The 11257-nt window shown below is 42.2% G+C and overlaps 1 protein-coding gene across 6 annotated transcripts in view; it reads right to left on the reverse strand.

Moving 5' to 3' along the window:
* Window positions 1–11257, reverse strand: part of LOC122568480 (epidermal growth factor receptor) — a 171733-nt gene that overhangs the window by 32873 nt on the left and 127603 nt on the right. The gene's annotated exons all lie outside the window — the stretch shown is intronic.

The following is an 11257-nucleotide window of genomic DNA, read 5'->3' on the forward strand; positions in this document are numbered from 1 at the left end:
ATCAACTCCTCTCATCGCCATATAACCAACACGTTCAATCGTCCTCCATACAACGATTTTTATCTTGAAGCTAAATACATCTTTACATATTCGACTAAAACTTAGAGTCGTTAGATAATAATTAAATGAATTAAGCCCAAGACACTCGAACGAATCGGCACATTTGTTCTCACGAACAAATTTAACGCATAAAGTGATATTGTCTGGCGCGACATATTCGCGTGATTTTTCCCGAGAGTATTCAGCTTTCCAGGGCACAGTATGATCAGCATCGATTCCCATACTCGGGCAGCGTACCTCGATTTGGAAATAGAGCACACCGATCGCGAAAAAACGTCTATTCGCCTTTTACGCCGGCAATTGTTTTGTCGTCGCCTCGGCCAAAGGGCTCGCCTTCTTTCCCTTCCCCGCCAAAGGTCTCGTGGATTGTTTCGAACAGATCCAAAGAAGAAGAAGAAGAAGAAGAAGAAGAAACGAGAACGTGACGAAGAGGAACAAGGATGAAGAACAGAGGACAAGGAGAGCAGAAGACGAGAGAAAAGAGAGACAATGCAGCGAACAGCAGGTGTCTGCTCTTCCCTCGCCCTTTTCTCTCCCTTTATTTCTCTCTTTCTTCATCTTCCTTCTGGCCGTGACACGATCTTATCCCGGAGGCCCTCTCACGGCTCCTTCTTTGTTCTTTCGCACTCCCCGCAGAGTGGCGAACACGGGTTGCCTTATTCGGCCGTGACGGCCAACGATCAACTTAAACAAATGACGTCGACTAGGGTTTCGTCGAGTCCTCCCTTCCAAGTAGCAGCCTGATTACCACCAGTCTCGTCTTGGTCACTCTCACCCCTTTCTGTCGCTCTTCTATTAATTACGATCCTCCGCTGCCCGATTACGGTTCAGTCGTTCAATCTCGAAGTCGATGAGCGGCCGTTCGATCGTGTCGATCGTGATTGTCGAGCATTCCTCGCGCTTCGTCTTCGCTTATTCCCTTGCTCTTCGTTTCTTGCCACGAGCTTCTTTCTCTCGGCTCTCCCCTTTCTAACTAGTTTCCCATCTTTGTCCCTCTCGCTCATAGAAGCGACTATCGTCGTGGTACCAGGCTGTCTGCCGGTGAGAAAGACGTGGGACGTCTTCGAAGCTGAGGGTTCGAGACACGTTTGGTTAAACTAACGCGAATATTTAAGTTCATCAGGGTCATCCGGGAGCCAACTAAAAATCCTGGTTCAGGATCTAGATAATTGTGCTACCTATCCGTATTGGCATTCTTGATAAGTACGCGACAGTTGGACAATCCTCTGACAGCGTAGTAAGCAGATTACAGATGGAAACTAGTGGTATGAATATGACTGAAAAAGCAGGAGCTAACTAAGCACAAACTTGTTTCATCTACTGAGTATCATAAAGAATACCGAATTTTGGATACTTTATGTATTCCTCCATATTTTGTATATTCTATGCACTCTTGCATCATTAAATCTTCCATAGGTGTAGAAAAATCTAAATACAACGTTGGGGAGGTGAAATTTGTTGTACTATACTTGTACTATATAACTGTGTTATACTGTGAAGGAGTTCGATCAATTTCGTAGACCAAGGACGTTTACTTCCCGAATATTTGTCGTATTCAATTTAATTCTCCTATTTCAATATACACAACAATAGCGGTAGAAGGTTATAAATTGCTTGCAATTACAAAGTAGAATAGCCGCTTATCGAGCAATACTCTCCTAGAAACCTTACTCAGAGGCTCGTGAAAGCGGATCGTATCAATCAGACATCTGCGATCGCCTAGCTTTCAAGATCTATTAAGTCCTGTGCCAGTTTCGTCCTTACGAAACCATGTTTCTCATTAGCAATGTTATTCCCTCTTGTTCTAAGATATTTCTCCGAAACTGTTTTTTTTTTTTTTTTTATATCAAACAAGCTTATCAACCTTCGCATAGTACGTTACTGTGACCTCGTAGAATCATTTCGAAATAACCGCCACAGTACGTCACATCGAGAAAGGATTAAGAACTCTTGTACACGTCCATTGGATTAATAACGTAACAAGATCTGCGTGATCTTTTTTTAAAATGTTTTCTCACCACGTTCACGGCGATACTGTTCGATTTGCCAATGCGTGCTCATTTTGTCAAAAATCGTGCGAACAAATCACGAGGAACGAACCGGTTTTGTCTGTGCGTTCCGGTTGACAGGGTAACTCTGGTTAATAGTCGGACACGTTATTAGCGGCTAATTGCACGTTTTGTCCCGATTGTTAATGAGTTCGAGCGCATTTTGATTGATCGTTCGTTGAACCTCGACTGTTTCGGTGCCATTATACAGCGCCACATACCATTGTTTGCACCTCTTTCAGAAACTTTCCAACTGAATGCAGGGCTTATTGGATAGACTCGTTGGTCCCTTTTTAGGGCACCTCCTTCGTTTAGGGCTATTCAGAAACTGAAGTAGAAATCCGAGGTGTTCTTGTTCTTATTGGCCACGTCGAAAGGGTTACACTTCACGTACTATATACAAGTTGGATCGTTTCATTAGCAACGAGAGTTAGAAACTTGCTGGTGAACAAGATGCAGGATAATGCGTATTTGTAACGACGAGTTTTTTTCGACTAAGTCGAGAGAAGGAAGAGAAAGTTTCGCAATTACGCTCGTAGACGATCCGTATTCTGGTGATTCATACTTGCAATTTCGGCCGTGCTTCCAGTTTGCGCGTATTTTAATCTTTTAATAGCGTATAAGACATTTTGCAGCTACATTTTATTTATTAATTATAAAACTGTTTATCAGTAAATTATCACTTTGTTGTTTACGAAGAATACGATTAGATATTTTCTATTTAGATTAATTTGAAAAAGATTCTTTAAAGATTGTTGTGTATCGAAAGATTGTTAAAGTCATTTCATACTTGTGCGACAGTTCAATTTATCATTTACATTTCTGGTTTGTTTATCTGCTCCGCTCTATTTGATTACAATTTCTGTATTTATATCTTCAAGTTGACTGTTTACTTTTTCCGCTTGTTTATTCGTATCACCCACTTTATACATCCATTTGTTTGCTTATCGGACTATTTGTTTATATTTTCGGATCGTTTGTTTAATGTTTCAAGTTACGTTCTTCGATTGTTTGTACACAATGGCGAACACGTACAACATATGTACATAACCCAGTAACTATGCAGAAACACACCTTCGTGTATCGTTTACAAGAAAGAAGTCGTAAAGTTTCCACTCGAACATAATTAACGTTGGTTATTTGTTATCTCCCGTTAGAATAAAACTCAGCGTTGCTCCATTCGACACGTCTGATCACCATTATCATCCGTTGACATCGACAGTATCGACTGAGCAAAATTTTTTCCCGATGAAATCGAGCAAAATGCATTTGTCATTGTTGTATCGACCGAATTGACACGTCGATCCTTGCCACGGTGACTAATCAACGGGGTGTGTCGCCCATGGTCTCGTTCGTTTGTCCTCAGAGTCTCGATTTCGCTGGTATATACGTTGAGCCAGGCAAATGGAAATGCACGTGGTCGTCATGGTCGTGTATCACGATATCGCGGGCCTTTCTCTTGTAATTACTCGAAAGAGAAAAAGCTTTGATATACACGTCCCGAATTTTGATATTTCTGTTCTGTGCGCGAGAAATTGCTTGGTTAACGAGGCGGTTTAACTGGTTACTGGTAGAAGGTTGCGCGAAACACGCTCCTGATATCTTTCCAGATAGAAAAGAACATTAAACCTTGTTGGCTATCAAAAGCAAATATACCGTATCACGCAACGTAAATTAATGAGTTTTATAGATCAATAGCTGACAATGATTAACAAGGAGCTAAAATTAGTGACAGCCTATACAAATTGACAAAACATATTTTCATAATTTATTTCAGGATAAAATAATAGCTTATTGTCTTAAAATGTAATAGCACTTTTGGAATAATGATCGGTGTACAGTGTATTACATTACAAATATTTCAAGGTGTTTTAATTCGTCGTGTCACGAGGGCGAAATAAATGAAACGTTGACGGACATCGCAGTCTGTCAGATTCGCGATACATCGTGGTGTCGACTGTTTGCAAACTAGTGTCATCCAGTACAGTCGTTTTGTTAATATCAACGAGGAGAGAGATTAAGAGGTGTGGTGTGGTTCGCAGACTTGCCAAAATAAAGATATCGTAAGATAAATAAACCTCGAGTTCCTGCAATATTGCATTTATATCATATCAGCGTGGAATTTCTCATCGAAGCAATTTACTCCTTGTCGTTCTTAGATAAACTTCAATTTCGTTTCTCATTTTCAATTCCAAGCTTGTTTTTTTTTTTTTAAAATACTAGGTTATTGTGCAAATCCTGATTGCAGTTCTGTGATAACAACGCTGTATACGTTGATATAAATCACGTTAACACGGCTTTAAAAGAGACAAGAATCAAATGCTTTCGATTCGAAGAAAAGATTAAATGGTACCGAGATCGTAAAAGATTCAACAACTTCTTGTTTCGACGATAAATCCGAAGATTTTTATAAAGAAAGCACGATGCAACGCATAGATGGACGTTATAAGATGGACACAATATATGTAGCCACCTAATATCAGCGAGGAAATTGCAGAATCGAGTCTCCGTATCGACTGTCTCGAAAGTACGGATCAGAATCAGCGCTATTGACAAATGGATGCAAGCTGTCGCGCGTCGCTTGGCTCGATAATAAACGACGATAAGCCCGAAAGGGCGTAGGCGGCGAAAATACGCTTCTGAAGGTTTGGCGGAGAAGAAGGAAGGAAGTCGTGTCTTTTACGAATAAAAACTTTGGAATTTTCTTCAAGTGGCGAACCACGGAGGGAAGAATGCCGAGAGGAGCTTAGTCGAACGCGGTGCCGCGAATGCCGGAGCAGAGTTCGCAAAATGACGACGAGAGTAAGAAAAGAAAAGAAAGGAAGGAAGACAAAAAGAAGAGGAAAAAGAGAAGGAAAGAAAGAAAAAAGGAAAGAAGAATCGAGGTAGACCAGGGTCCGGCATACGGACAACGTCGGTTGTATTTATCGACGCAAGTCGTCCACCTATGTTTCTCGAGGCTGCTCCTCGGGTCTCCGGCATCCTGCTTTATCTAAAGTCTGGACCTTGTCCCTCGTCTTTCTTCCCTCTTCTGCGAGAGGCAGCCCTGCCGAGAGCATAAAAGCGGCATCTTTTGAGGGAGAAATCGTGGCAAAAAAAGGGCTGGGGAACACGGCGAGCAACCGTGTTAACTGCGCTGCTTATGCATTCATATCCTTGTTTCGCGACAACCTGCTGATTGTTTCCACAAAACGCGACAAACCCCCTTGTACCCGTGTCCAGGCCGGTTTTTCGGTGGCCAGCCACACCGGACACGCTAGCTGCCGCCCCAGACGCGACGCAGCACCGGCAAAAAGGACCAATTTGTATGCGGGTGAAGGCTTCGACACTCGCTTTCTCTCCCTTGGTCCTCTCGATTCACTGTCCTGCACACTGTGTAACGTCTGTACGACAATGGTTGCGGGGGCTGTGCCCAGTGAACAACAACCGTCCGAGGAGCTCGCGATCAACCAGGAAACGCGATCGAAGTCACGGTATTGCGATGTTTGTCGCGTAAAATATGTGGATGTTTATAGGAATTGTTTGTTGAATTGGCGTTGCGTGATTTGGAAGATGGTGCTAGTGAAGGACTATGATGGAAGTGAGAGATCGTCGAAATGGTTGAAACTCCATGTTAAATTTTTTATTTTATAAATCGCGAGCTTTTTACCATTTCTTTCAGAAGTCATTTCCGCTTTTGTGCTATTCTGTTATATCGTATCTATATTAAACTTTCTCCTACTTATACAAACAAAGGAATGGTAAAATTACACATTTTTGTCTCAATTATGATAAATCCTGATCTTAAGGCTCCAATGTCTATTCTACATCGTACGTCTGTGAAAATTTATCGAACTTATGCCTATAATATTAACGTTTATACGTCTGTAAAAATTCAATCAACTTAACAGTTTGTAAAAGCCTGGTTGGAAATGTTTAAGAGTGACCTTGAGTGTCCAATATCTTGGGCTCTTGGGTAGGTTGGTGACACGGTTACCTCGATTATCGCAAAAAATTCCGCGCACCGATTTCGTCGTCTGTGGATCGTTGTTAATGGATCGAGAGCGTGGAATCCCGAGGGTGCACCGTGACGTTTGTCGAAACGTCGAGCGGACAGGGTTTGCGGCGCCAGTCGTGGCAATAAACGAGCGTGAAGTACGGCCGAGCGATTAACATAAATTAACGTTATTTACCCGCGTGTAATATTTCTTCGTGAGCATATCGCGTGCATGATTTATCGTAACGAGGGATCGCGCAGGACACACGTCGTTGGGGAGAGTCAGCTCTCGTGCGGAGAAAACAAAGAGAAAAGGTAGAAAAGTGCCGGATGAAATATGGCAGCAACTTCTACCGCGTTAGAATCTCTCCGTAAACTGTACGTGCCAGAGCTAACGGTACAATTCCCCTTTTTCTCTCCGCCACATTTTGCTGTCAGCCCTTTCGTCAGCATTACTTTAGCATGCACTACTCACAAGCACGTGTTATCTATCTTTCGTAGAAGAAGTCTGATTACGAAGCTGTGATAAACGGAACAGCGAGAGAAGAATCGGATCCTACGAGGTCCTGGAATAGTCCTGGAAGAGGAGACGGCAGGAGAGAGAGAGAGAGAGAGAGGAGAGAGAGAGAGAGAGAGAGTGGCGGCAGGCCGAAACGCGACACGCGGGAACCCCACCCAGGTGTGCGACGAAATGGATTGTGCCGGTCAAAGGGAGTCGAATCGATCGTCAATCAAGCTCCGAGACTCAGCGATAATTGACCGAAGAAGAGGGAGCACGCGGGCCAGAAGAACGGTCGGAAAAAATTAAGGAGAGGCGAATAACAGACGGCGACGAAGATGATGAAGAAGAATAAAGACTCGGGCTGGGAAAAAGGGGAAGAAGAAGACAAACAGGGAGGCGGACGAGGGGAGCAGTATCGTGCACGAAGAAAAAGAGGAGGAATAAACGCGGTGTAACGGTAAAGCCGGACGTGAGCGCGATTTCGATGCATTCGGACCAACGAGAGGATACGTTAAGGTATCTCGAGGATGCCCAATCTGAGATACGTTCCAAGGTACCGTCTCCACCTCCCCCGTAGCTCGACTGGCCCCATCACAGAGAACCCTTTTACCTCTTTCTCTTTCTTTTCTCTACACGTCTTTCGTGGTATCTGCTCGCGAACGAGCTTTGATTTAGAACACGGCACAGTTGCCGCCGTCGGCCTGTGTTGTCCCGGCAAAAACGGCCTCTGCTTAACCAACTGAGAGCGAACCGCTGTGGTCCCAGCGCCGGTTCACTTTCCCACTGGGCCGTATATGGCTCAACATTTTATCTTCTACGGCTCTCGTAGCGAGGGATTGTATGATCAGACGCCGTAAAGGCGAACCCCGACCGGACCCACGACCCTCCCCCTTCTATCGCGATCCATCGTCAGACCGTTGGGCCATTTTCCCTTTCGATGCAAATCCCAACGGAGCAATTGCGCGTTATGCAATTTATGCTAAATCGAGATTGCCGTGATTCATGCTGCTATCGGATATTTTTCGATCGGCAGTTTAGCATCCTGATAATAACGTAGGAATTTCGATATTGGAGTCTAACAAAAGATCGTAATTTGCATAGAAACCTAGCGCGAAACGATATTCAAATTGCGGCCGAAGGAATTATTTTTGGAAGATTTGCGAGCAATTTTGGTTGTTTTACAGATGCACCATGTTGATCGATGCGGAAGAGAGAAGCTACTTTAAAGTATAGTCAAACGGTACAAATTATCTACGAATTTGTCATTGCATATTTAACACTGAATATTAAAGTACCATTGATTATTATTTAAACCTGGTATTTCAAAAAGTATTTGAAATAAGAACTTGATTAGCGAGTCTCTTCTAAACGCTTCTAATTTAAATATGCGTCGCGTTTAGATTAGCTGTTGAAATTAAATTGTGGAATCTAAACGGCGTTTGATTACGATCCACTAAAGAAAACACGAAGTTTGAAATCCATGTCTTTAATGGAGTTTCAATATTTGATGGCTTTCGACCAGTTTCTAGTACGATTTCCGATACAAAACTCCGTCGTTTGATCTTATCGGTTTTATACATTCACGTGTTACGCAAATTGTCGGGTATAATTAGCAGCCGCAGGGATCCGCGTCTATAAGGAAAGCAAAGCGCGGCTCGTGGAAACGGTGAAACGTTCGTTAAATCATCGTAAGCTTCTTATTTGCGAAATGGTCCGGTTTGCGGCTGGGTTGAGTCCGTAACTTGCTAATAATGTTCGTGACTTCGTGATGGTTTTCAGTAGATCGAGCTGGGCACGAGGTAGCCGAAGGAAAGCGACGAAAAGAAAGAAAAGGAAACACTGAAAACCTTCTCGTGGATCGCCGCTCACGATCAGCCTCGTTCGTCTTGAGGAGAGGCTGCACCGGTTGGTTCTCTCTGACCATGCACCACGATAGAATTTCAAGGCACGAAGTGAGTTGCTCCTCGCTGCTCGACCTCTGCACCTCGTGCAGCTCCAGATCGTGACTTTGCCCGTTCACGGCGAAGCAACGCCGTGGCCTTTCGTGTTGCACGTATCTGCCACCGCGAATCTCCCCGAGAACCGGTCAATCTCGCTGGAAGACTTTCGAATTTCCAAGAATCACCGCTCGCGAAACCGACCCGGCACCTTCGACCGCCAGTTTCGATCCTGTTCCCAGTGTGCCATAATAGCTGATCGACACGCGAAGCTTCGTTCGTAAACGACGTTTCGGAAGCTTTGACGAATTCTCTCTAAGCCTTAATTAAGGAATCCACTCGTGATTGGAGATTGAATTACTGTACTATAAAAATTAATTTAGTTTACGTAATAATTTTTTGTTTGCTTTCAATGGTACATCGTTGACTGTTATCGTTAATCTCTGTCAGAATCTGAATTTTTATTTTATTATCGCGATCTAATGATCGAAGCTGCAGCTATCTAGTTGCAAGAATTTAGGTACTTTGTCTGGTGTCCGAAGCAATACATTTTGTGTATTGTCTTATCGAGGAATAAGATATATAGAAGAAGAATACACGCGTAATATTTCATTTTCAGCGATATTAATTAACGGTATAAGAAGAATGTTCTGTACATAACAGTAAGTCATGTAAATACCACGGAGTGAAGGTTAATAATTCGGGATGATCCGTGAAGAATCACGAAGGGACAGCAGATCGAGGGCCGGTAATTAGTCAAATGAGCAAACGTTCTGACCACCTGTAGGGAAGAACTCGTAGCCCGAAATTATTGCCCGACTCGTGAAGTAGCACGTGATAAAGCAACGTAATGATAATAATTATTGTTATTTCGTCGCACGTGAGGTATATAAACTGCCTTCCTCTTCGTAACAGATTTTTATCAAGACATGCTAATTACTACACGTTCGCGCGTATGCGTACGATTGTCATCTTTGCAATTTTGACGAGCCAGTAATTTCGTCATTACCGGTCATTAAGTATCTTCTGAATATTAAACAATAAGCGACGCGTCTTCATTATAAGACATTTATTACGACAGGAATCAGTTTGCGTTTAAGTGTGAACAAGGAAATTTAGGCAAAGGGTAGATATTTAATTTGTCTTTTTAGCTTGTACTTTTCTATTAAATCGAATTTACGTTGTTTATATCGAACTGTTACGAGAATACAGTTCGTTGTGGCACAATATGGAATATTTTACTGATAACAGTTTACGATAAATTTGATGTTCGTTGTGATCTTGTACGCAGGTTCTTATCAACGGGGAATGCAAATACTTCAAAATGTCAACATTTGATATTTGGGCCTTGGCTGGAAAAATTATCGAGAGTAATAACTTGACGAAACTCGAAAGAAAAATTCCGAATTCGTTATATCGTGATGTGTTTGTTTCGCGATAATTTTATATATCAATGCAACAGTTATTGTTCAACAAATGTTTGAACGATATAAATAACCACACAATAATTCTTTGGTTAAAGAAAAATAATAAATTCCGTTCTCTCGAATAGCTTCCAGAGATCAACTCTTTCTTTTCCTTAGTCGATTCTAAATCTCGTTAAATTCCGTAATAAATCGAACGTGTTGTTAATATTTTCGAGAATGTAGCATAGTACGCAACGAATTGCTGAGAACGTAGCGATAGCATCAGCAACGTGGAAATGCCATCTGGACTTCGTGAAAGATCGATCAACGTGTAGTTTGCGCTGCAGGTAAGATTATATGCGGAACCAATCAGTGGTTTTACCTTTCCGGGTGCATCTTACGTTTGACATTTTCAAATAGAATGCAAATTGATGCTTACATTGGAAAATATATGTAGAGACATAAGAGGATTATAGCTTTACTTCTATTCAATTTTGAAAAGTAAAGGATGGTGTTTAGGATTAAGAAAGATATCCGTGAGAAGATCTCTTCGTATGATTTTTACCATGGCTAGTGTAAATATGTAACTCGACGGCGGATTTTTACGTCGACGTGTGAATCAGTTGACTTTGCGATAACTTTCAGACGGTCCTAAAATGCGTTCACGTTAGTCACAGTTTGTCCTTCTGCTTGCGAATTGTTTGGCAGGAGCCAGAAAAATTTGCAATGTCACCTCTACACGTAATCGAAGTATTTTAGTATACGCAACTGTGTTTATTTGTGTAACTGTAGATACACAACTACATTTTTCCCTACGATAGATCATTATACAATTATATGTTAAATAAATATTAGATAATTTAATTGCGTAAATATCAAATTTTGCCAAATACGTAATATCCATAAATACCTTCGCAAAAGAACTTCACGTGATCATGAACCGTTTTTCTCTACGCTTTAACCAAACAATTTCACTGGGGTCAAATTTCTCAATTTTCTCTTCCTAGAAAAAATATGTTAAAATGGAAACACCTTCGAATCGATATAAAATCAATGCATTGCTCCAATTGTTTTCAATCGTTCTTCGCGATTCGTATCATGGATTACGTAGCATCGACGAGAAGAAAAAAGAGGAGGAAAGATCGCGAAGATAGAGGGGACTTCGATTCGTTGCATTGTGCCACGTCGAAGATGCCGGCGTGACTTTAACGCCGGCAGCGATCCTGAAAATCCTTATCCTGCGATCTAACCGCGCCAGCCTTCGTTGAGTTGAAAGTGCCGCCAGTACCATTTTTCCAAGTTTACTTACGGCGTGCAGTGACACAAAG

This window comes from Bombus pyrosoma, linkage group LG6, assembly GCF_014825855.1.
Source record: "Bombus pyrosoma isolate SC7728 linkage group LG6, ASM1482585v1, whole genome shotgun sequence".
Lineage (NCBI taxonomy): Eukaryota > Metazoa > Arthropoda > Insecta > Hymenoptera > Apidae > Bombus > Bombus pyrosoma.